Source organism: Carcharodon carcharias, chromosome 5 (assembly GCF_017639515.1).
Source record: "Carcharodon carcharias isolate sCarCar2 chromosome 5, sCarCar2.pri, whole genome shotgun sequence".
Classification (NCBI taxonomy): domain Eukaryota; kingdom Metazoa; phylum Chordata; class Chondrichthyes; order Lamniformes; family Lamnidae; genus Carcharodon; species Carcharodon carcharias.
Window position 1 is genome coordinate 75,664,107 of NC_054471.1, and position 23,608 is coordinate 75,687,714.

The 23,608-nt window shown below is 45.9% G+C and overlaps 1 protein-coding gene across 3 annotated transcripts in view; it reads left to right on the top strand.

The window, feature by feature from the left end:
* Positions 1-23,608, top strand: part of prim2 (DNA primase subunit 2) — a 212,825-nt gene that overhangs the window by 8,990 nt on the left and 180,227 nt on the right. The window lies entirely within an intron of this gene.

The following is a 23,608-nucleotide window of genomic DNA, read 5'->3' on the forward strand; positions in this document are numbered from 1 at the left end:
CTGGAGCTTTCCTCTCCAGACAAGAGAGGCCTGAGGGGTGAAATGATGGAGCCTTTACGACTATGAAGTGTAAATAGGGTAAATCAGAGATGCTGCTTCAATTTGTGGGGAAATTGAAAACTAGGGGTCATAAATATAAGATAATCATTAATAAATCCAATAGGGAATTCAGAAGAACTTCTTTCCCCAGGAAGTGATTAGGATGTAGAACTCACTACCACATGGAGTTGTTGAGATGAATATTATAGATGCATTTAAGGGGCAGCGAGAGTACATGAGGCGGAAAGGGAAGAAGGATATACTGAAACAAAAATTGCTGGAGAAACTCAGCAGGTCTGACAGCATCTGTGGAGAGGAAGACAGAGTTAACTAAAGTTTTAGTTCTGATGAAGAGTCATACGGACTTGAAACGTTAACTCTGTCTTCCTCTCCACAGATGCTGTCAGACCTGCTGAGTTTTTCCAGCAATTTTTGTTTTAGTTTGAGAAGGATATGCTGATAGGATTAGAGGAAGTAACGTGGGAGGAAACTCATGTGGAGCACAATCGCTGACAGACCAGTAGGGTCGAATGACATGTTTCTGTGCTGTACATTCTGCGATCAGGGCTCTGATCGTATCATGGTCTGTTGTGTTCTATTGGAGAGTGTGGAGATGAGATCACATTCCTTCTCAGAGAAAGGAGGTGGGAATACTGTGGACTAACTACACAGACTTTCTATCTGCTTGTTCAAGTTCATAAAAACTTGAATAAGTTCACTTCTCAGTCACTGGAGTTGTGTGTCTTGTAGAATTTGAAATTAAAAAAGAAATAAACTTATTTACGGAGTCCAATTATAATCTTTATTTCTGACATTTTGACCTTTTGTTTAAAAAGGTTTTCTGGAACTGTATTATCCCGCAGCCAAGTCTGTTTTGAAATGCCTGTAAACCAATCAAACTGATTTCTTCCTCAGTAATTCCTGTTGAAAGGGCACTCTCAAAAAGCCTGGATTCAGTGGAGAAACATTGAGGTTTGGTTTTGAATTTGGAACTTGTGACCACTGTTTTTTTGGAAAAACTCAACAGGTCTGGCAGCATCAGCGGAGAAGAAAAGAGTTGACGTTTCGAGTCCTCATGACCCTTCAACAGAACTGATCTTTCTTTACAAAGAGAGGGAAATATAAGCTGGTTTAAGGGGGTGGGGAGAAGTGGGGGGGAGGGGTGTTAGGATAGGAGCAGATCGTCGAAAGATGTCACAGACAAAAGAACAAAAGAACACAGGTGTTGAAGTTGGTGATATTATCTAAACGAATGTGCTAATTAAGAATGGATGGTAGGGCACTCAAGGTATAGCTCTAGTGGGGGTGGGAGAGCATAAAAGATTTAAAAATAATGGAAATAGGTGGGAAAAGAAAAATCTATATAAATTATTGGAAAAAAAACAAAAGGAAAGGGGAAGAAACAGAAAGGGGATGGGGATGGAGGAGGGAGCTCAAGACCTAAAGTTGTTGAATTCAATATTCAGTCCGGAAGGCTGTAAAGTGCTTAGTCGGATGATGAGGTGCTGTTCCTCCAGTTTACATTGGGCTTCACTGGAACAATGCAGCAGGCCAAGGACAGACATGTGGGCAAGAGAGCAGGGTGGAGTGTTAAAATGGCAAGCGACAGGGAGGTTTGGGTCATTCTTGCGGACAGACCTCAGATGTTCTGCAAAGCGGTCGCCCAGTTTACGTTTGGTCTCTCCAATGTAGAGGAGATAGCATTGGGAGCAACGAATACAGTAGACTAAGTTGGGGAAATGCAAGTGAAATGCTGCTTCACTTGAAAGGAGTGTTTGGGCTCTTGGATGGTGAGGAGAGAGGAAGTGAAGGGGCAGGTGTTGCATCTTTTGCGTGGGCATGGGGAGGTGCCATAGGTGTGGGTTGAGTAGGGGGTGATGGAGGAGTGGACCAGGGTGTTCTGGAGGGAACGATCCCTACAGAATGCCGACAGGGGGTTGAAGGGAAGATGTGTTTGGTGGTGGCATCATGTTGGAGTTGGCGGAAATGGTGGAGGATGATCCTTTGGATGCAGAGGCTGGTGGGGTGATAAGTGAGGACAAGGGGGACCCTATCATGTTTCTGGGAGGGAGGAGAAGGCATGAGGGCGGATGTGCGGGAGATGGGCCGGAACTCCACTTCATTCCCTCCCGCCCACCTTAAACCAGCTTATATTTCCCTCTCCTTGTAAAGAAAGATCAGTTCTGTTGAAGGGTCATGAGGACTCGAAACGTCAACTCTTTTCTTCTCCACCGATGCTGCCAGACCTGCTGAGTTTTTCCAGGTAATTCTGTTTTTGTTTTGGATTTCCAGCATCCGCAGTTTTTTGTTTTTATCTCTGTGTTTAATTGACTGCCACTGCTCTTCAAGAAATGCCTACCTTGAAGAAGTTCTGTTCGTCTCCGACAAGATTTCCGTATCTCTCTTTTCCTTTGTTCACCTTCATTGCTTTCCATTTCTCTTCTGGTGTTTGACAAGGTTTTTACTAAAACCCACTTTCACAGCCATATCTCCTTTCTCAGTGACTGTCTCCGTCTCCGACTTACCCCACGTGGATTTCAACTGAAATTCCACCCCTCATGTTTCGAACCCACCCAGGATTACAGGTATCTCCGGGACATAAAACGTTTCTCGGACTGCTGTTCCCGTCACATTCTGAGATCCACACTCAGTGCCATGCGCCGCCATATGAACACACTCGACCTCTCCCTCCAGCAGCACCGCCGTACCCTTTTTCAAAGCTGTGCGTGTCCCCCGGTTTCATTTTATTCTTTGTCTCATCCGACGCCTCAACAAGAAACTTTTTCTCTTTCTCTCAAGTGCTAAGGAGCGCAAGCTCCAATAACTCATCGACACCAACACCCATCTAGGACCCTCCACCCCTCCCTGTCCCTCCGTCCCCACCCCATCTTCCAATCCCAGCCCCAGCCGTGTATTCACTATACCCCCTGACCTTCTCCTCTCCGACACTGAATGTTCGGTGCTTAGCAAAGGACTTAATTTCATACCCTTACGCTCTCATCTCAATGAATTTTGGGCTCGGCAAAATTTTCCGCCGTCTTCGTCTCCGTGCTCACTTCTTTGGGCAGGAGTCCTCTCCCCGTTCAGCTGATCCTTTTACCCACCTCCAATATTCTCCCTCCACCTGGACCCCTCCCTCTGGATTCTTACCTTCTGTTGATCTTTTCATTGAGAACTGTCGGCGCGACATTAGTCGTCTCAATTTCTCTGCTCCTCTCACCCATTCTAACCTGTCTCTCTCTGAATTTACTGCACTCCATTCTCTCAGATCCGACCCTGACATTGTCATCAAACCCGCTGACAAGGGTGGTGCTGTTGTTGTCTGGCGCACTGACCTCTACCTCGCGGAGGCTGAGCATCAACTCGCAGACATTTCCTCCTACCTCTCCCTGGACCATGACCCCACCACTGAACATCAAGCCATTGTTTCCAGGACTGTCACTGACCTCATCTCCTCTGGGGATCTCCCTCCCACAGCTTCCAACCTGATAGTTGCCCAACCTCGGACGGCCCGCTTCTACCTCCTACCTAAAATCCACAAACAGAACTGTCCTGGTAGACCGATCATGTCAGCTTGCTCCTGCCCCATGGAACTCATTTCTCGTTATCTTGACTCCCTTCTTTCTCCCCTTGTCCAGTCCTTTCCCACCTACATCCGTGATTCCTCTGACACCTTACGTCACATCAACAATTTCCAGTTCCCTGGCCCCAACCGCTTCCTCTTCACCATGGATGTCCAATCCCTCTACACCTCCATCCCCCACCAGGATGGTCTGAGGGCCCTTAGCCTCTTCCCCGAACAGAGGCCCGAACAATCCCCATCCACCACTACTCTCCTCCGTCTGGCTGAACTTGTTCTCACTCTGAACAATTTCTCCTTCAACTCCTCTCACTTCCTCCAAATAAAAGGTGTGGCTAGGGTACCCGCATGGGCCCCAGCTATGCCTGTCTCTTTATGGGGTATGTGGAACATACCTACTCCGGCCCCCTTCCACAACTCTTTCTCCGGTACATCGATGATTACTTCGATGCTGCTTCATGCTCTCGTCGGGACTTGGAAAAACTTATTAATTTTGCTTCCAGTCTCCACCCCTCCATCATTTTCACGTGGTCCATCTCTGACACTTTCCTTCCCTTCCTGGACTTCTCTGTCTCAATCTCTGGTGATAGACTGTCCACCAATATTCATTACAAGCCTACCGACTCCCACAGCTACCTCGACTATAGCTCCTCACACCCCGCTTCCTGTAAGGACTCCATCCCATTCTCTCAGTTCCTTCGCCTCCGTCGCATCGGTTCCAATGATGCTACCTTCAAAAACAGTTCCTCTGACATGTCCTTCTTCTTCCTTAACCGAGGTTTTCCACCCACAGTTGTTGACAGGGCCCTCAACCGTGTCCAGCCCATCTCCTGCGCATCCGCCCTCACGCCGCCTTCTCCCTGCCAGAAACATGATAGGGTCCCCCTTGTCCTCACTTATCACCCCACCAGCCTCCGCATTCAAAGGATCATCCTCCACCATTTCCGCCAACTCCAGCATGATGCCACCACCGAACACATCTTCCCTTTACCCCACCCTATCGGCATTCCGTAGGGATCGTTTCCTCCGGGACACCCTGGTCCACTCCTCCATCACCCCCTACTCCTCAACCCCCACCTATGGCACCTCCCCATGCCCACACAAAAGATGTAACACCTGTCGCTTCACTTCCTCTCTCCTCACCGTCCAAGGCCCCAAACACTCCTTTCAAGTGAAGCAGCATTTCACTTGCATTTCCCCCAACTTAGTCTACTGTATTCGTTGCTCCCAATGTGGTCTCCTCTACATTGGAGAAACCAAACGTAAACTGGGCGATCGCTTTGCAGAACATCTGAGGTCTGTCCGCAAAATGACCCAAACCTCCCTGTCGCTTGCCATTTTAACACTCCACCCTGCTCTCTTGCCCACATGTCTGTCCTTGGCCTGCTGCATTGTTCCAGTGAAGCCCAATGTAAACTGGAGGAACAGCACCTCATCATCCGACTAAGCACTTTACAGCCTTCCGGACTGAATATTGAATTCAACAACTTTAGGTCTTGAGCTCCCTCCTCCATCCCCACCCCCTTTCTGTTTCTTCCCCCTTCCTTTTGTTTTTTTCCAATAATTTATATAGATTTTTCTTTTCCCACCTATTTCCATTATTTTTAAATCTTTTATGCTCCCCCGCCCCCACTAGAGTTTTACCTTGAGTGCCCTACCATCCATTCTTAATTAGCACATTCGTTTAGTTAATATCACCAACTTCAACACCTTTTTGTTCTTTTGTCTGTGACATCTTTTGATGATCTGCTCCTATCCTAACACCCCCCCCCCCCCCCACTCCACTTCTCCCCCTACCCCCCTTAAACCAGCTTATATTTCCCTCCTTGTAAAGAAAGATCAGTTCTGTTGAAGGGTCATGAGGACTCAAAACGTCAACTCTTTTCTTCTCCGCCGATGCTGCCAGACCTGCTGAGTTTTTCCAGGTAATTCTGTTTTTGTTTTGGATTTCCAGCATCCGCAGTTTTTACCACTTTTTTTGTTAGGATGCCCTCATTTCCAATCTGTTCCTTGTTGTTAAACAGTTATATTAAATATGAATTTAAACAGCAATGGAGGCAGGAGTGGCATGTGGCAAAGTGTCCAACACAAGGGAAGTCACCAAAATATTTTCGTTTCAGATTATGGTGAATGACCCATAAATTTAAACCATTAGTCATAGTTAAACATGAATACTTGCAGCTTTATCTGCCCTTGTTATTTGCTGCTTTTGAAGAGTAGCACTCAGTATTGGGCACTGAGGGGTGGAACCTTTCCACAATTCCATCAAACACTCTTGTCACGAGCCAAACTCTTAACTGTGCCTCCCAGCCAATTGTGACTGCACTTCAGAGGCCACTCACTGATTGTGGAGTGCTGTACGGAGCCCTGCAGACACATTGAAGTGTTATATAAGTGCATTTTATTTCAGTCACTTCCTTGGCAGAATATCTAAACTACTTTCTCAGAAGGTAGTGTCCCAACACAGTATGATGGTATTTAAGCATGCCACTCGGGGTCATGCTTCGGTTCATTAAGAGTCCATATCAGTGTGGGCTCTGGACTTGTAACCAATACGAATGGCCTTGAGACTTGAAGAACAAGAAAAATTTGCATTTATGTAGTGTCTTTCGCCACCTTGGGATGTCCCAAAGCACTTTATAGCCAATGAAGCACTTTTTGAAATGTAGTCACTGTTGTAATGTGGAAAATGCAACAGCCAATTTACACAGAAGAACAAGCTCCTAAAAAGAGCAATGTGATAATGACCGGATTAGCTGATTGAAGGATAAATATTTGCCAGACACCGGGGGAATACACCAGCTCTTCAAACTAGTGCCATGGGTACGTTTACTTTTGCCTGAGAGAGGGAAGAGGGTAAAATAGCTCTCTCAACCTTTGGACAATGTTTTGCCATCTTCACTGTCGATTTATGTTAAAAAAAACTTAAGTGATCAGACCATTAGAGCTGTGGCCCCTTTATGCCTTGATAAAGACTTGATTGAATTCAAGGACAGACTATCTCCCTGTCATTAGTACTTCAATTAGTCTGATAATTGCAGGTCATATTACACTTCCTGCTCCCCACTCTGAAATGCTTGGCCTAAATAGCCAAGTGGTTATGGTACTGGGCTTGTAACCCTAAGATCAAGAGTTCAAATCTCACAATGGCAAACTATGAAACAATGTAACTCCCCGCTCTGAATGCAGCAACCCTTGTATATTATTATGAAATGAAACTGATATTTTGGTACCATGTACAGTGTGAAGCACAAAAGCAAAAGGCTGTGGATGCTGGAATTTTGAAATAACAATGGAAAATGCTAGAAACCCTCAGCAGGACAGGCAGCATCTCTGGAGAGTTAATGTTTCCGGTCGATATCAAAAATAGGCTATTTGGCCCAACTGGTCCCTGCCATTGTTTATGCTCCAGGTAAGCTGTCTCCCACCCCTCTTCATCTCAACCTATCAGCATATTCTTGTATTCCTTTCTTTGAGTATCTAGCATCCCCTCAACCATCTATGCCATTTGCCAATCAACCCTGATGGTCGCAAGCTGCACATTTGGACTTGCCTGGGTAAACAAATTTTTCCTGAAATCCTTAATAGATTTATTAATACTTCAGTGCCTTTGAGTTCTATTGTAGCTGCAACTTCAAAGACAAATTAAAGTCCTGCAAATGGATCTTGATCATGCAGTTGTTTTTGACCCTCTGTCCAAATTGGTACAGTGGGCAATTTTCATCTGGATTCTATCATGACCAGGTTATGTTGGGTTATTCATCATAATCTGAAACGAAAATATTTTGGTGACTTCCCTTGTGTTGGACACTTTGCCACATGCCGCTCCTGCGTCTATTGCTGTTTAAATTCATCTTTAATATAACTGTTTGAAGAACTTTTCTAGTTTAAAACCTTGAAATTATGCGGTGCCACAATTAAAATATTCCTTTGGACCAGACAAAGGAAACAATATAACTGTAATGTGTGTTCTGTTGCCATCCAGTAGGTTCAATGCCTATATTATATTCAGCTTTTAGGTTTGTGATCAGAAATGTTCCTGTCTCTTAATGGTAAAGAAAATTTGCCTTTTCAAGAAAGCTGGGAATTTAGGATGTGAATGTTACAAATTTGGTTGTGGATGCCTAGATGAAAACTTGCACTCTGTAGAGCAGCATGTTTGAGGATGCTGTAGACTTCCAAAGACGTCCATCCATCTTTTGAAATAACCGAAGTGACGTTGGACTTTTTTCAACACTTAATAAACTGAAGCTTCCGTGTGCTTGTGTGCCTAAAGGGAATGAGTTTGTGTAGGCCAGATTTAGCAGAGAACTCCAAATCAGGATACATCATTGACTGAAGAATTTGTGCATTACAGCAGTGACTGCACCTCAAAAATTGTTCACTGTCTGTGAAGTGTTTTGGGATGGTCCAAAGTCATCAAAGGCACTATAGAAATGCAGAGTCGTTCTTCCTATCTTTAAGTGGGTTCCCGGTCATCTCAGACAGTGTAAAAATAACATTTAAGGCGATTGTTCAAATTAATCTACAGGCAAAAGACTTCCTCATCATGTAGCAAAATACTATCAGCCCCATTCTCAAATTATCAAAGCACACAAACTGATTTGACTGTAACTTTTCTTGGGAGGATGGTCTCTGTTGATGGCTTGCTCCAAGCTGATCCCTCTTGGGAGTTACACAGATTCACCGCACCCTGTATTAATGCTTCAGGAAGCTAAGCCGTCTTCAGTGCTGTTCACATTCTCTTAAGTTAGACTGGTCTTCACCTGATAAAAGTCACCACAGGAATCTAACTATATGGAGCTAAGCAGCAGGTTGCATTTTGTATAACATGGATTGAAACAGCAACTGATGATCGTTTTCCAAGGCAAGAGTCACCGAGTAGGCAGCTTTCTACAGGAGCCAAGGGCCTGGTTTTGGAGTGCATCTGTTTTGATGGAAGCCACTGCCACTTGTTTGATAAGGACCCTTGCCCCTTCTGCATTGTCAGCCATGGCTCAGTGGGTACTGCTTTTGTTTCGGAGGCAGAGGTTATGGGTTCGAGTCCCACTCCAGAGACTTGAGCAAAATCTAGGCTGGCATTCCAGTGCAGCACTGAGTTCCATTGCTGAAGTTACCATCTTTATATAAAACCAAAGCTCTGTCAGTCAGAAGTAAATGACATTTTAAAGAAGAACAGGGGAGACCCCTCCTGTTCTGGCCAATATTTATTGTCACTAAACAAACGGATTATCTGGTCTTTCTTATTTCTGTTCATGGGAGCTTGCTGTGTGCAAATTGAATTTTTAAAAATCTTCTCATGGGATGTGGGTGTCACTGGTTAGGCCAGTATTTATTGCCTATCTCTAATCGTCCTTGAGAAGGTGGTGGTGAGTCGCTGCCTTGAACCGCTGCAGTCCATGTGGTGTAGTCACACCCACTGTGCTGTTAGAGAGGGAGTTCAAGGATTTTGACCCACTGACAGTGAAGGAACGGTGATATATTTCCAAATTAGGATAGTGAGTGACTTGGAGGACAACTTCCAGTTGGTGGTGGTTGCCATGCATCTATTCCCCTTGTCCTTCTCGATGATAGAGGCCATGGTTTTGGAAGGTGATATCAAAGGAGCCTTGGTGAATTCCTGCAGTGCACCTTGTAGGTGGTACACACTGCAGCCAATGTATGTTGTTTGTGGAGGAAGTGAATGTTTATTGTGGTGAATGGGGTGCCAATGAAGAGGGCTGCTTTGTCCTGGATGGTGTTAAGCTTCTTGAGTGATTTTGGAGCTGCACTCATCCAGGCAATTTTAGAAAATCATGCAGCATTTTGTAATTGGGGTCCTTGTTTCTTTACCATCAGTTTTTTTTGCAATAGGATAACTTGCTTATCTTTAAAATTTCGTTGCATCATTATAAAACTCCATAGTTCAGAATTATAGAGAAAATGGTACTTGCACACATGCATAGACCCCCACTCACATGTACAAAGTCTGAAAAATTCCCTAGCAGTTTGTTCAATCACATCAAAAGATTTCAGAATTATAATAATATATTTGTTGCAGTTAGATTGCGGGAGGTGGACGGCCCTTGTGATGTGACTCTAGGGGTAGTGTTAGCCTTTACTCAAGATTGATTCAGGTGTTTGGCACAGGAGTTTACTATAGTTAGTCCATTTGATTCAAACATTGTTTAATAAAAGTAGGTATTGCCAGTGCTGTCTGTTACTGAGTTGACTATTACCCTTAGCATTGTTTTCCACCCCTCCCTATCTCTAATTTACTCCAGCCATCCAACCCTTCGATCTCTGCTCCTCTCCAAGTCTGGCCTCTTGCTTGTCCCCAGTTTCCACAGTTTCACTGTTGCCTGTTGTACTTTCAGCTGCCTGGCTTCTAAGCTCTGGAATATCCTCCTTTTAAGGTGCAACTTTAATGAAACCTGATATCTATGTCTTTGGCTCAATGTCAGCTTTTGTCTGATTATGCTCCTGCAAAGCGCTTTGAGCCACCTTCTGTTAAAAGCCTTATCTAAATTTAAATTGTTTTAATCGTTTAAATTGTTCCTGTCTTTTTCTCCCATCTCCTCTCCCCTGTGAGGTAAAGTATAGCCCCACAATTCCTAGCTTGTTTAGAAGGCTGCAAAAGATGGCTTTTTTTGTCAAAAAATAATCAGGAACAGAATTTCCAATTGTCATGCTGAAGTGCTCTTTCTATTACTGTGCTGTTGGATGCTAAGTTGTTCACCATTTGGCATCCCATTAAAATCAGTCACACAGTGGTATTCCATATTTGAACTAGAGAAATCAAACCCGAGACCATTTCTTGAACCCAGTAGGTTTAAAACTTGCATGTTCATAAATATCTGCCTGGATTTGACCAGGGTTCCTGCATAAGCTTTGAATGGCCTGGTGCAATAGATTGGAATAGCAGATCTATTAAACCAAACCTTTTTCATAAAGGTCAAATCTGTGACACCAGACAAGCCTGATAAATAGAAATCGTTTTCAAGTGGAAAAAGTTCAAAGGGAATAACATCTGCATGCTTTTAGTTTTGAATCAGGTACTCCTGTGTGGCCAGGAGCGGATGCTGTGCATTTTATTCCGTGATAGACATGCTGCTAATTTTTGAGAAACTGAGCATCAGTTCTTGCCTTGAACTTGTACATTTAAGGCTGGGGTTATGGTGCACTCCATGCTCATACTGAAGTGACATGATCCCAAAGGAATGCTCCACTTTCAGGCCCTGGAGATTGAGAAGTCATTGTTTTGCATTGATATGTTTCCAAAACCTTTTCACTTTGATATAGCAACAGTATATCCTCCATAATTACAAACAAAATTGTTGGGATATAAATCAGGTCAGGCAACATATGTGCTTCAGGTTGGTGACCTCAACGAAACTGGAGAAGTTTATTTTTATTCTTTCACAGGATGGGCAGGCCAGCATTCATTGCCCATCCCTAATTGCCCTTGAGAACATGGTGGTGAGTTACTTTCCTGAACTGCTACAGCCCATGCGGTGTAGGTACACCCACAGTGCTGTAGGAAATGAGTTCCAGGATTTTGACCCAGCGACTGTGAAGGAACAGTGATATATTTCCAAGTCAGGATGGTGAGTGGCTTGGAGGGGAACTTGCATGTGATGGTGTTCCCATGTATCTGCTGTCATTGTCCTTAAAGGTTGTGGGTTTGGAAGGTGGTATTGAAGGAGCCTTGGTGAGTTGCTGTAGTGCATCTTGTGAATGGTGTATAAAGCTGCCACTGCGTGTCAGTGGTGAAGGAAGTGAATGTTGAAGGTGTGGTTAGGGTGTCAATCAAGTGGATTGCGTTGTTAGAATGATGTGAAGCTTCTTGAGTGTTGTTGGAGCTGCACTTATCCAGGCAAATGGAGAGTATTCCATCACACTCCTGACTTGTTCCTTGTAGATGGTGGACAGGCTTTGGAGAGTCAGGAGGTGAGTTACTCTCTGCAGAATTCCCAACCACTGACCTGCTCTTGTAGCCACAGTATTTATGTTTCGCCCAGTTCAGTTTCTGGTTAAGGCTAACCCCCAGGATGTTGATAGTGGGGATTCAGTGATGACAATGCCATTGAATGTCAAGGGGCAACGGTTAGATTCTCTCTTGTTGGAGATGGCCATTGCCTGGCACTTGTGTGGCATGAATGTTACTTGCCATTTGTCAGCCCAAGCCTGGATATTGTCCATGTCTTGCTGCATTTGGACATGGACTGCTTCAGTATCTGAGGAGCTGCGAATGGTGCTGAACATTGTGCAATCATCTGCGAAGATCCCCACTTCTGACCTTATAATGGGAGGAAGGTCGTTGATGAAGCAGCTGAAGATGGTTGGACTGAGGACATTACCCTGAGGAAATCCTGAGGTATGTCCTGGGATTGAGATGACTGACCTTCAACAACCACAACCATCTTTGTTTGTGCTAGGTATGACTCCAACCAGTGGAGGGTTTCTCCCGATTCACATTGGTGCCAGTTTTGCTAGGGCTCCTTGATGCCATGCTCTGTCAAATGCTGCCGTGATGCCAAGGGCAGTCACTCTCACCTCACCTCAGGAGTTCAGCTCTTTTGTCCACGTTTGAACCAAGGGAAGAGCGGCCTGCAGTCAGCATCGCGGTGAAGCAGCCTGGGAAGAGCGGCCTGCAGTCAGTTCTTATTGAAAATAACAAGAGTGACATCAAAAGACAGCATGAGAGCGCGGTGGAAAGATCAGAACCAGCGTGAATGAGGGGAAGCTTCGTAAAGTGACATCAGCACAAAGGTGAGAGCTGATTGGTGTGTTTTTCTCCAGTTTTTTTCTCTAGTTTAAAATAGATTAAGCTAAGGAAAGGTAAGGGTTCTGGTTTTTATTTAAAGTACATAAATAATTTAACTTTTTTTTTACTACTTTTAACTTAAAGGGTTTTTTTTTCAACTAGAGCCATGGCAGGACAGCTCAGTCCCGTGTTATGTACTGCCTGCAACATGTGGGAAGTCCTAGACTCCCCTTGTTCTCTGACCGACCATGTGTATAGGAAATGCCACCAGCTGCAGCTGCTTGAGCAGCAGATGGAGGTGCTGAGGTGCATCCGCGATGCTGAAAGTTTCATGGATAGCACGTTTTTAGACTTGGTCACCCCACAGCTTAGGGAAATGCAGACAGAGAGGGAATGGGTGACCATCAGTCAGAAGAAAGATGTCAGGCAGGTAGTCAGGAAATCCCCAGGGTGCATGTCGCTTGAGAACTGTTTTCCTGTGTTGGAAAACGGTGAGAGTGACGATTCCTCTGGGGAGTGCAGCCACGCTCATGGCATTGTGAGTGGCTCAGCTGCGCAGTGGGGGGAAAAAAAGAGATGACGAGCAATTGTGGTAGGAGACTTGATAGTAAGGGGAACAGACAGGCGCTTCTGTGGCCCTAGGCGTGACTCCAGGATGGTATATAACCTCCCTAGTGCTAGGGCCAAGGATGTCACTGAACGGCTGCAGGGTGTTCTAAAGGGGGAAGGCAAACAGACAGAGATTGTGGTCACATTGGGACCAACGACATGGATAGAAAGAGGGATGAGGTCCTACAAGCAGAATTTAGGGAGCTAGGAAACAGATTAAAGAACTGGACCTCAAAGGTAGTAATATCTGGATTACTTCTGGTGCCACGTGCTAGTGAGTATAGGAATAGGAGTTTAGTCCAGATGAATACGTGGCTGGAGAGATGGTGCAGGAGGGAGGGCTTTAGATTTCTGGGACTTTGGGACCATTTCTGGGGGTGGTGGGACCTGTGCAAGGCGGGCAGATTACACCTGAACCAGATTGGGACCAACACCCTTGCGGGGAGGTTGCTAGTGCTGTTGGGGAGAGTTTAAACTAACTTCACAGGGGGATGGGCTCCTGAGAGGAGGTTCAGCAGGGGGAGATGCACAGCCAAAGTTAGAAGAGAGAGCAAGTGAGTCTGGAAGGCATAGAAATTAAAGGCCAATTGAAGAACAAGGGAGTTTCGCAAGCTTGGATGGTTTTTATTTTAAAGCAAGGAGTCTGACAAATAAGGCAGATGCGTTGAGGGCACAAATGGAAGTATGATGCCAGTGCTGTCAGAGACATGATTGAGAGAGGGGCAGGCTTGGCAGCTCAATATTCCAGGATATAGGGTCTTCAGGCGATAAAGGGAAGGAGGTAAAAGAGAAGGGGGTATCGTAATATTGATCAAGGAATCAATTACAGCAGTAAGGAGGGATGACACCTTAGAAAGTTCCTCAAATGAAGCCATATGGGTAGAACTTAAAAACAAAAAAAGGAGCAATCACATTGCTGGGAGTGTACTCTAGGCCCCCAGTCAGAGAGAAATAGATGAGCAGATATGTAGGCAAATTTCAGAAGTGTAAAAATAATAGGGTAGTAATAGTGGGGGATTTCAACTTCCTAACATTAACTAGGTTAGTCATAGTGTGCTAGGTTTAGAGGGAGCGGAATTCTTAAAATGTATCCAGGAGAGCTTTTTAAACCAATACATAGAAGGTCCTACAAGAGAGGTAAAAACAAAAAAACTGCGGATGCTGGAAATCCAAAACAAAAACAGAATTACCTGGAAAAACTCAGCAGGTCTGGCAGCATTGGCGGAGAAGAAAAGAGTTGACGTTTTGAGTCCTCATGACCCTTCGACAGAACTTGAGTTTGAGTCCAAGAAAGAGTTGAAATATAAGCTGGTTTAAGGTGTGTGTGTGGGGGGCGGAGAGATAGAGAGACAGAGAGGTGGAGGGGTGGGGGGGGGGTGTGGTTGTAGGGACAAACAAGCAGTGATAGAAGCAGATCATCAAAAGATGTCAACGACAATAGAACAATACAACACATAGGTGTTAAAGTTAAAGTTGGTGATATTATCTAAATGAATGTGCTAATTAAGAATGGATGGTAGGGCACTCAAGGTATAGTTCTAGTGGAGTTTTTTTTTTATTTTTTATTTTTTTTTATAATGGAAATAGGTGGGAAAAGGAAAATCTTTATAATTTATTGGAAAAAAAAGGGAAGGGGGAAACAGAAAGGGGGTGGGGATGGGGGAGGGAGCTCACGACCTAAAGTTGTTGAATTCAATATTCAGTCCGGAAGGCTGTAAAGTCCCTAGTCGGAAGATGAGGTGTTGTTCCTCCAGTTTGCGTTGGGTTTCACTGCGTCTCAATTTCTCTGCTCCTCTCACCCATTCTAACCTGTCTCTCTCTGAACTTACTGCACTCCATTCTCTCAGGTCCAACCCTGACATTGTCATCAAACCCGCTGACAAGGGTGGTGCTGTTGTTGTCTGGCGCACTGACATCTACCTCGCGGAGGCTGAGCGCCAACTCGCAGACACTTCCTCCTACCTCTCCCTGGACCATGACCCCACCACTGAACATCAAGCCATTGTTTCCAGGACTGTCACTGACCTCATCTCCTCTGGGGATCTCCCTCCCACAGCTTCCAACCTGATAGTTGCCCAACCTCGGACGGCCCGCTTCTATCTCCTACCCAAAATCCACAAACAGAACTGTCCTGGTAGACCGATCGTCTCAGCTTGCTCCTGCCCCACAGAACTCATTTCTCTTTATCTTGACTCCCTTCTCTCTCCCCTTGTCCAGTCCCTTCCCACCTACATCCGTGATTCCTCTGACACCTTACGTCACATCAACAGTTTCCAGTTCTCTGGCCCCAACCGCTTCCTCTTCACCATGGATGTCCAATCCCTCTACACCTCCATCCCCCACCAGGATGGTCTGAGGGCCCTTAGCTTCTTCCTTGAACAGAGGCCCGAACAATCCCCATCCACCACTACTCTCCTCCGTCTGGCTGAACTTGTTCTCACGCTGAACAATTTCTCCTTCAACTCCTCTCACTTCCTCCAAATAAAAGGTGTGGCTAGGGTACCCGCATGGGCCCCAGCTATGCCTGTCTCTTTATGGGGTATGTGGAACATTCCTTGTTGCAGTCCTACTCCGGCCCCCTTCCACAACTCTTTCTCCGGTACATCGATGATTACTTCGGTGCCGTTTCATGCGCTCGTCGGGACTTGGAAAAATTTATTAATTTTGCTTCCAATCTCCACCCCTCCATCATTTTCACGTGGTCCATCTCTGACACTTCCCTTCCCTTCCTTGACCTCTCTGTCTCAATCTCTGGTGATAGACTGTCCACCAATATCCATTACAAACCCACCGACTCCCACAGCTATCTCGACTACAGCTCCTCACACCCCGTTTCCTGTAAGGACTCCATCCCATTCTCTCAGTTCCTTCGCCTCCGTCGCATCTGTTCCGATGATGCTACATTCAAAAACAGTTCCTCTGACATGTCCTCCTTCTTCCTTAACTGAGGTTTTCCACCCACGGTCGTTGACAGGGCCCTCAACCTTGTCCGGCCCATCTCCCGCGCATCCGCCCTCACGCCTTCCCCTCCCTCCCAGAAACATGATAGGGTCCCCCTTGTCCTCACTTATCACCCCACCAGCCTCCGCATTCAAAGGATCATCCTCCGCCATTTCCGCCAACTCCAGCATGATGCCACCACCAAACACATCTTCCATTCACCCCCCTTATCGGCATTCCGTAGGGATCGCTCCCTCCGGGACACCCTGGTCCACTCCTCCATCACCCCCTACTCCTCAACCCCCTCCTATGGCACCACCCCATACCCACGCAAAAGATGCAACACCTGCCCCTTCACTTCCTCTCTCCTCACCGTCCAAGGACCCAAACACTCCTTTCAAGTGAAGCAGCATTTCACTTGCATTTCCCCCAACTTAGTCTACTGCATTCGTTGCTCCCAATGTGGTCTCCTCTACATTGGAGAGACCAAACGTAAACTGGGCAACCGCTTTGCAGAACACCTGCGGTCTGTCCGCAAGAATGACCCAAACCTCTCTGTCGCTTGCCATTTTAACACTCCACCCTGCTGTCTTGCCCACATGTCTGTCCTTGGCTTGCTGCATTGTTCCAGTGAAACCCAACGCAAACTGGAGGAACAACACCTCATCTTCCGACTAGGGACTTTACAGCCTTCCGGACTGAATATTGAATTCAACAACTTTAGGTCGTGAGCTCCCTCCCCCATCCCCACCCCCTTTCTGTTTCCCCCTTCCCTTTTTTTTTTCCAATAAATTATAAAGATTTTCCTTTTCCCACCTATTTCCATTATAAAAAAAAATAAAATAAACCCCACTAGAGCTATACCTTGAGTGCCCTACCATCCATTCTTAATTAGCACATTCGTTTAGATAATATCACCAACTTTAACTTTAACACCTATGTGTTGTATTGTACTATTGTCGTTGACATCTTTTGATGATCTGCTTCTATCACTGCTTGTTTGTCCCTACAACACCCGACACCCCCCCCACCCCTCCACCTCTCTGTCTCTCTATCTCTCCGCCCCCCACACACACACCTATAACCAGCTTATATTTCAACTCTTTCTTGGACTCAAACTCAAGTTCTGTCGAAGGGTCATGAGGACTCGAAACGTCAACTCTTTTCTTCTCCGCCGATGCTGCCAGACCTGCTGAGTTTTTCCAGGTAATCCTGTTTTTGTCCTACAAGAGAGGGGTCCGTCCTGGACTTAATTTTAGGGAATAAGGCTGGGCAAGTGGTAGAGGTATCGGTGCGGGAGCATTTTGCAGATAGCGATCATAACTCCGTTAGATTCAAGGTTGTTATAGAAAAGGACAAGGATGGGCCAGAAATCAGAGTTCTAATTTGGGGGAAGGCCGATTTTAATAAGATCAAATATGATTTGGCCAGAGTGGACTGGGAGCAGCTACTTTTAGGTCAATCTGTGTCAGAGCAGTGGGACTCATTCAAGAAGGAAATAGGGAGAGTACAGGGAGGGCCAACATATTCCAGTAAAGATAAAGGGTGGGACCAACAAATCCAGGGAACTCTGGATGTCAAGGGATATACAGGATTGGATAAAGAGGAAAAAGGGAGGCTTCTGGCAGATACTGAGGGCTCAAAACAGCAGAAGCCCAAGAGGTGGATAGAATGTGTAGGGGAGGAACTTAAAAAGGAAATTAGGAGAGCAAAAAGGGAGCATGAAAAAACATTGACAGGAAAAATAAAGGAAAATCCAAAATTATTTTACAAGTACTTTAAGAGGATAACTAGGAAAAGAATAGGGCCCATTAAGGACCATAGTGGTAATTTGTCTATGGTGCCGGAAGATGTAGGTAGGGTTCTAAATGAATACTTTGTGTCAGTGTTCACAAGTGAGAGGGACGATATGGGTATGGAAATCAGGCAGAAGGACTGTGATATATTCGAAGTTACCATAGAAAGGGAGGAGGTTCTAAGTGGTCTGGCAGGCTTAAAAGTAGATAAATCTCCAAGCCTGGGTGAAATGTATCTCAGGTTGTTGAGTGAGGCAAGGGAGGAGATAGCAGGAATGCTGGCAATAATTTTCAACACCTCTCTGGCCACAGGAGAGGTGCCAGAGGACTGGAGGACAGCCAATATGGTACCGTTATTCAAGAAGGGAGGGAGGGATAAACCAGGGAACTACAGGCCAGTCAGTCTAACCTCAGTGGTGGGGAAACTATTGGAAGCAATTGTGAGGGACAGAATTAATCTACGTTTGGAGAGGCAGGCATTAATCAAGGACAGTCAGCATGGTTTTGTTAAGGGGCCAATTTCATTGAATTTTTCAAAGAGTTGACCAGGTGTGTAGACGTGTGTAGATGCATTTGACGTAGTCTACTTGGACTTCAGCAAGGCTTTTGATAAAGTCCTGCATAGGAGACATAAAGGTAAGAGCTCATGGGATCCAAGGCAGTTTGGCAAATGGGATCTAAAATTGGTTGAGTGGCAGGAAGCAGAGAGTGATGGTTGAGGGGTGTTTTTGTGACTGGACGCGTGGGTCCAGTGGGGTTCAACAGGGATCGTTGTTGGGTCCCTTCCTGTATGTGTTAAATATAAATGATTTAGACTTGAATGTAGGAGGGTTGATCAGTAAGTTCACGGATGACATGAAAATTGGTGGGGTGGTAAATAGTGAGGGAGGATAGCTTTAGATTACAGGAGGATATAGACGGGCTGGTCAGATGGGCTGATCAGTGGCAAATGGAATTTAAGCCGGATAAGTATGAGGTGATGCACTTGGGCAGGACAAACAAAGCTTGGGAATACACGATGAATTGTAGGACGCTGGGAAGAACCAAGGATCAGAGGGACCTTGGTGTGCATGTCCTTACCTTAAGGTAGCGGGACAGGTAGATAAGGTGGGATACTTGCCTTTATTAGCCGAGGTATGGGATATAAGAGCAGGGAGTTTATGCTGGAACTGTATAAAATGCTGGTTAGGCCACAGCTGGAGTACTGCATGCAGTTCTGGAATCCGCATTATAGGAAGGATGTGATTGCACTAGAGAGAGTGCAGAGGAAATTTTACCAGGATGTTGCCTGGGCTGGAGAGTTTTAGCTTTGAGCAGAGATTTGATAGACTGGGGTTATTTTCCCTGGAGCAGAGGAGATTGAGGGGGGACATGATTGAGGTGTATAAAGTTGTGAGGGGCATAGATAGAGTAGACAGGAAGGAACTTTTCCCCTTGGTGGAGGGATCAATAACCATGGGGCATAGATTTAAGGTAAGGGGCAGGAGGTTTAGAGGGGATGTGAGGAAGAATTTTTTTCACCCAGAGGGTGGTGGGAATCTGGAACACTCTGCCTGAAAGGGTGGGAGAGGCAGACACCCTCAAAACATTTGAGAAGTATTTGGATGTGCACTTGCGATGCCATGGGCCTAGTGCTGGAAAATGGGACTAGAATAGTTAGGTACTTGTTTGACCGGCGCAGACTCGATGGGCTGAAGGGCCTTTTTCTGTGCTGTAGACCTCTGAGTCTAAGGCTGTAATGAGGCCAGGAGCCGAGTGGCCCTGGTGGTACCCAAACTGAGCGTCAGTGAGCAGGTTGTTGCTACATAAGTGCCGCTTGATAGCACTGTTGATGACGCCTTCCATCTCTTTACTGAGTGATTTTGCAATTTATTAAAAAGTAGAGTAAGGGGGATAGAACATATTGGAAGGGTGTCACAAGACAAAGGGTAGTGGAGATTCAATGATAAAACAGATTATGGTGGAATACAATTAGGGGTGGAGTGGTAATGGGACAAGAAAGATGAACAAGGTGAAAGAGACAAAGTATAATCCCAATGAACAGAAGAGCAGAACTGGTGCAAGATGGGCTTTCCTGCAAGAGAATTTGCAGTCAATTTATCTTCACCCTTTTCCACCCTCCCCTGTCAAGTAGTAACTTCAGTTTTAGTTTTCTGACGAAGGCCTGATATGACTCTTTGCTATATCCATTTTTACAAGGCATCATCATTAACTGCTCTGAACGGTGCAGTTGCAATTTGTAAAGCCTGCATTTATCAGGGAAAAGAAATGTTTCAAGACTTATTTCCCCTGTCCCATCTTTGATTGTTTCCAGTATGCCTTTTTTGATTAACTTAAAATATACATGTCACTGGATGAGTAGTTCAAAGGCCAGGCTAATGTTTTTGATTGGGGGGTGGGCGGATTCAGATCCCACCATGGCAGCTGGTAGAATTTAAAATTCAATCAATATAAAACTGGAATTGAAATCTAGTCTCAGTCATGGTAATTTTGAAACTATCATTGGTTGTCTTAAAAAAAGCCATCTGGCTCACTAATGTCCTTTTAGGGAAGGAAATCTGCCGCCCTTACCTGTCCTGACCTCTCTACAGATGCAGAGGTCTGTATATAGTCAAGGGGGAGTTGCCCTGGGAGTCCTCAGCATCGGCTCTAGACCCCAAGAAGTCTCATGGCATCAGGTCAAACATGGGCAAGTAAACCTTCTGCTGATTACCATGTACCACCCTCCCTCAGCTGATGAATCAGTGCTCCTCCATGTTGAACACTACTTGAATGAAGCACTGAGGGTGGCAAGAGCGCAAAATATACTCTGGGTTGGGGGACTTCAATGTCCATCACCAAGAGAGGCTCGGCAGCACTACCACTGACCAAGAGCCAGCAATGTGGTTGGCTCTTAAATGTCCTCTGAAATGGCCGAGCGAGCCATTCAGTTGTATCAAACCCCTGCAAAGTCTCAAAAAATAAATAAAACAGTTCGGACCACCCAGCATCGACCTAGGCACCGTAAACAACAACGCAAACTCAGCCCTGTCGACCCTGCAAAGCCCTCTTTACTGACATCTGGGGGCTAGTGCCAAAATTGGGAGAGCTGTCTCACAGACTAGTCAAGCAACAGCCTGATGTTATCATCTTCATGGAATCATAATATCCCAGACGCCATCATCACCACCGGCAGGACAGACCCAGCAGAGGTCTGTATATAGTCAAGGGGGAGTTGCCCTGGGAGTCCTCAGCATCGGCTCTGGACCCCATGAAGTCTCATGGCATCAGGTCAAACATGGGCAAGTAAACCTTCTGCTGATTACCATGTACCACCCTCCCTCAGCTGATGAATCAGTGCTCCTCCATGTTGAACACTACTTGAATGAAGCACTGAGGGTGGCAAGAGCGCAAAATATACTCTGGGTTGGGGGACTTCAATGTCCATCACCAAGAGAGGCTCGGCAGCACTACCACTGACCGAGCTGGTCGAATCCTAAAGCACATTGCTGCTAGACTGGGTCTGCAGCAGACAGTGAGGGACAGTGAGGGAACCAACAAGAGAGAAAAACATACTTGACCTCGTTCTCACCGACCTGCCTGCCGCAGATGCATATGTCCATGACAGTATTGGTAGGAGTGACCGCCGCGCAGTTGTTGCGGAGATGAAGTCCCACCATCACATTGAGGATACCCTCCATCGTGTTGTGTGGCACTATTACTCTGCTAAAGGGGATAGATTTCGAACAGATCTAGCAACTCAAGATTGGGCATCCATGAGGCGCTGTGGGCCATCAGCAGCAGCAGGTCTGTACTCGAACACAATCTGTAACCTAATGGCCTGGCATATCTCCCACTCTACTATTACCATCAAGCCAGTGGATCAACCCTGGTTCAATGAATAGTGCAGGAGGGCATGCCAGGAGTAGCACAAGGCATACCTAAAAATGAAGTCAACCTGGTTGAAGCTACAGCACAGAACTACTTGTGTTCCAAACAGCATAAGCAGCAAGTGATAGACAGAGCTTAGTGATCCCAAATATCCCCATTCTCAATGATGGGGGAGCCCAGCACATCAGTGCAAAAGATAAGGCTGAAACATTTGCTACAATCTTCAGCCAGAAGTCTTGAGTGGATGATCTATCTCTGCCTCCTCTGGAGGTCTGCAGCATCACAGAAGCCAGTCTTCAGCCAATTTGATTCACTCCATGTGATAATCAAGAAATGGCTGAAGGCACTGGATAGTGTAAAGGCTATGGGCCCTGACAATATTCCAGCAATAGTACTGAAAACTTGTGCCCCAGAACTTGCTGCGCCCCTAGCCAAGCTGTTCCAGTACAGCTTTAACACTGGTATCGACCTGGCTATGTGGAAAATTGCCTAAGTCCTGTACACACAAAGCAGGACAAATCATACCTGGCCAATTACCGCCCCATCAGTCTACTCTCGATCATCAGTAAAGTAATGGAAGGGGTCATCAATTTGCTTAGCAGTAACCTCACTGACGCCCAGTTTGGGTTCTGCTCGGGTCACTCCGCTCCTGAAATCATTACTGTCTTGGTTGAAACATGGACAAAAGAGCTGAACTCCTGAGGTGAGAATGGTTGCCCTTGACATCAAGGCTGCATTTGACCAAGTGTGGCATCAAGGAGCCCTAATAAAACTGGAGTCAATGGAAATCGGTGGGGGGGGGGGGGGCGGAAACACTCTCTACTGGTTGGAGTGATACCTAGCACAAAGGAAGATGGTTGTGGTTGTTGGAGATCAGCCATCTCAGCTCCAGGATATCAGTGCAGGAGTTCCTCAGGGTAGTGTCCTCGACCCAACCGTCTTCTGCTTCATCAATGACCTTCCTTTCATCATAATGTCAGAAGTGGGGATGTTCGCTGATGATTGCACAATGTTCAGCACCATTGGCGACTCCTCAGATACTATGTCCAAATGCAGCAAGACCTGGATAATAACCAGGCTTGGGCTGACAAGTGGCAAGTAACATTCATGCCACACAAGTGCCAGGCAATGACCATCTCCAGCAAGAAAGAATCCAACCATTGACCTTTTGATGTTAAATGGCGTTACCATCACTGAATCCCCCACTATCAGCATCCTGGAGGTTACCATTGACCAGAAACTGAACTGGACGAGCCGAATAAATATTGTGGCTACAAGAGTAGGTCAGAGGCTGGGAATCCTGCGATGAGTAACGCACTTCCTGACTCCCCAAAGCCTGACTGCTATCTACCAGGCACAAGTCAGGAGTGTGATGGAATAGTCCCCACTTGCCTGGAAGATTGCAGCTCCCACAACACAAGAAACTTGACACTGTCCAGGATAATGCAGCCTGCTTGATTGGCACCAGATCCACAAACATTTACTCCCATCACCACTGACGCACAGTGGCAATAGTGTGCACCATTTGCAAGGTGCACTGCAGGAATTCACTCCTTAGACAGCACCTTCCAAACCCATGACCGTTGCCATCGAGAAGGACAAGGGCAGCAGATAGATGAGAACACCACCACCTGGAAATTCCCCTCCAAGTTGCTCACCACCCTTACTTGGAAATATATCGCTGTTCCTTCACTGTTGTTGGGTCAAAATCCTGGAACTCCCTAACAGCACTGTGGGTGTACCTACACCACATGGACTGCAGCGGTTCAAGAAGGCAGCTCACCACCACCTTCTCAAGGAGAGCTAGCGATGGGCAATAACTGCTGGCCTGGCCAGTGAAGCCCACATCCCGTAAATGAAAAAAAAAATTTCTGTGCTGTAAATTCATTCGGCCCAACTGGTCCATACTAATGTTCCTACTCCACACAAATCTTCTCCCACCCTACTTCATCTTGTCAGCATAAACTATTTCTTTGTCCCTCATGCACGTATTTAGTTTCCCCTTAAATGCATCCATGCCAATCACAT